Raw genomic sequence first — 3,514 nt, forward strand, 5'->3', positions numbered from 1 at the left:
AGAAGGCCCAGTGAGGTTTGATGAGTCTTGGATTCTAATACACCTCAGATATATGTTCCAGATGATTGACTAAGTTCCAGGAAGTTTACTCTAGTTCCACTCCATGTTGAAGAGTTAGTAGTCACCACATCCCAGTGTGCATATGGCCTTCCAGGTTATTCTAGATAACATTAATTGACACACAAAGTGTGTCAGGTACCTTATGTGCATTAGATTGTGTAATCCTCATAAATGCACCATAAGGGGCTACAAAGTTACCATGGTTTTACAGAGGAGAAAACCAACATTAGGAGATTGAGGGCTGCTTGTGCTCAAATTGCCAGTAAGTATTGGAGCTAGACTTAAACTTAACTTCGTTTGATTACAAAACCCTTGTGTTAAAATATACACTTTGGGGTTACCATGGTGTATATCCATTCATACACCTACCCATCCATCATTCATCTCTATTTCAATTATCTGTGCTAGAAGCCATGAAATCTCTTATATTTTTCCCTAGTTTCTTATAGTTCTATTTCTTTTGCCAATCTTTTTACTTTTTTTTTTTTTTTTTTTTTCAAGACAGGGTCTTATTCTGTCCCTTAGGCCACAGTGCAGTGGTGTTATCTCAGCTGCTATTACAGGCATGAGCCACTATGCCTGGCCCAATCTATTAAACTTAGTTGCAAAATCTCTCAATGCCTCAGAATGTATTTCCTTATGGATTATTTCTTCCATCTTTGCCAGAATACAAAACTTCCTTTCTTATAAATTGGTGTTTCAAGAGGCATATCATAGTCCCTTGCATTTGTAAAATCTTACATTTATAGCACACATACTTCAGGTAGAAGTCTGTAGTCTGCAGATCAGTGCAACAGTGTCTCTTTTTTCTAGGTAAGTGACATGAAGTCAAGATGGTTTTAATTACCCCCACAGATGCCTCCTGGAAATTTCCACGGTGAGCTAATTACATCCTTGTTCTTCTCCCCACTCTGTATTGTCCTTAACTTACCACCGACATCTATGAAATCTTCTAGGTGTCAGTTATTGTCCTTAACTTACCATCAACGTCTATGAAATCTTCTAGGTGTCAGTGCTGGTGCTAACTTGTCCAGTTGAAGGCAAGCCCAACTTACTCCACCAGACACTCAGCGTCCCTTGAGCTGAATGTGCCATACTTTCAGATCATGAGAAGTTTGTCTTTGTTATTTCACATTAGAGATTTTCTTATGAAAATATATTGGATTCTATGAGAAATATCATAGTTATATAATTTGTTTATTCCAGAAGCCACATATCTTCACTAGTATACAGGAAATGGTACCAAGCTTACTGGCATCTTCCTCTACAATGTCAGATTTCAGTTAGAAAGCAAAATAAAAGAAGAATTCTACACTTCCTGTTCTTCATTTTTGACTTTCAATATTGACTACGAAAAATATGTACAATTTCACACTTAGTTAGGAGCCCTATAATGAAGAACACGGGGAGCTTCTACTTTGTAATTGTTGGCCACCATGATAATGCAGTTATTAAAAATAAATTTTATCTAGCTGGGAAGGTAGAATCCAAAGTGCAGGCTAAAACTTAAATTTCAACAGAATTTTCATGCCATTAAAATAATATGATGTAATATGATTTTAGAACTGAAAGATATGGATAGATGAGGTAAATGAAATCCATCACAATTAAATGAAGCTTACTCTGGAATCCCACAGATGGATAGACCCTAGCCAGGGAATATCCTTGGAGTTGTTTTATTTATCCTTCAATTCAGCATAGACTAGCATGACCTCTGGCATTCCCATGATATTCAGTTCACTATATCACACACCATGAATTGCTGCTGCTTAAGCACTCAAACATATAGTTCACCTGTAGTGGGTTGCTGCCTTGAAATGCCATTCATGAAAGTTGAGGCAATTTTCATGAATTTGTTTTTCATCAGGAACTACTGGGGAAAAAAAAAAAAAACCCTCAGTTACCTTCAGCAGCACTTCCAGGATGGGTTGTGCATGCATGCTTCCCTCCCTAGTGACACCTTGGCAATGCACAGGAAGCTCAAAAGCAGCACCAGAGGTGATGACACTCGCCTTTCTCCTCAAGAATGGTTGAAAAACCAAGCTTGGCCACAGAACATGTTGCCATTCAGAGTAAACAGATTTTAGAGTTTTCACCTGAGAAGAACGCAGCCATTTTTAATTTATGTTTCTAATAAATTTTGGGCTCATTTGCTCTGTTTCTCTCAATGCCTAAAATTGGCTTTGATGCCCTCTAAGGAGTTAATGGTTTAAGTTAATTGTAACATATAATATTCACTGTGTGATACTTTTCAACTCTTCAGGTCTTGTCACCAAAATATGATAGGATTATCTGCCAGTTGTTGTTGCAACATTATTTTCTCATAAGTTGAGAGCACTGATCATTAAAACTTGTTTTGAGTACTTGTAGCAGTATTGCTTTCTGGGATGCCATTATTTATATATAGATTCTGTGCACTCCACTGGCCTTGTGGTGGACAAAGGAGCACACATAAAAATACTTTGTTGCATAAGTCGATTTTAGTTCTTTCTCCTGCTGCCACTCATCTTGTTAAGGTATTTTCGCAATATGCTCCTAATCCTTCAGGATTGATCATCATTGTAAAGGAAAACACTGCTGTGAGCCAGAAAGAGAAAAATGCATTCCTTTAAGGATTCACTTAGCTTTTTCATGGCAACACGAGTGAAGTAAAACATGATTTCACTGTGCAGGCGAATTCCATGAAACAAGCCACCCTCATCCACCCCAGGACTGGGAACAGACTCCTCAGCAAGGAGCCTGTCCTGGTTTCCTGTGGCTATTATAACCCAGTGCCAGAAATGGAGTGGCTTCAGACAGCAAAAATTGACTGTGTCACTTCTGAGGGCCACTGTCTGAAATCAAGGTGTCAGTGGGGCCATGCTCCCTATGCATACAGCAAGACCAGGATCTATTAGGCCTCTGTCCCAGCTTCTGGAAGTTCCTTGGCTTGTGGCAATGTAACTCCAGTCTTTCTGTGGCATTTTTCTTCTTGCGTGCATTTCCAAATTTTCCCTTTTTCTAAATACACCAGTGGTTGGATTAGAGACCCACCCTATTGCAATGTAAACTCAATAACCACATCTACAACAACCTTCTTTCCAAATGAGGTTACATTCTGAGGTGCTGCCACTTAAGACTTCAACAAAAACATTTTGAGAGGACACATTTCAAGCCATAAGTGAGGTGTCCTTTAAAAACTCTTATTTCAGTCTTACATTGGAGTAAGGTGGCATTCCAAGTGGTGAATTCCCTCTTTTCATGATAGTCAGACAGTCCCACCTTCTGTTCACTTTAGCCATTTCAGCAAAGGTAAAGGACACTCCCAGCTCTGACAGAACTGTGTCCTGCTGTTGACACATACAACTGCTTGCAGCTGTGGCTGAGCATCATCTCCAGCTACTCCCAGGACCCACTTCCATGTAAGCTCCATGCACTGGAAAGAGGCCTCTTGTAGCCATCACAAGTGCCATTT

The sequence above is a fragment of the Pongo pygmaeus genome, chromosome Y (assembly GCF_028885625.2).
Source record: "Pongo pygmaeus isolate AG05252 chromosome Y, NHGRI_mPonPyg2-v2.0_pri, whole genome shotgun sequence".
NCBI classification, from domain to species: domain Eukaryota; kingdom Metazoa; phylum Chordata; class Mammalia; order Primates; family Hominidae; genus Pongo; species Pongo pygmaeus.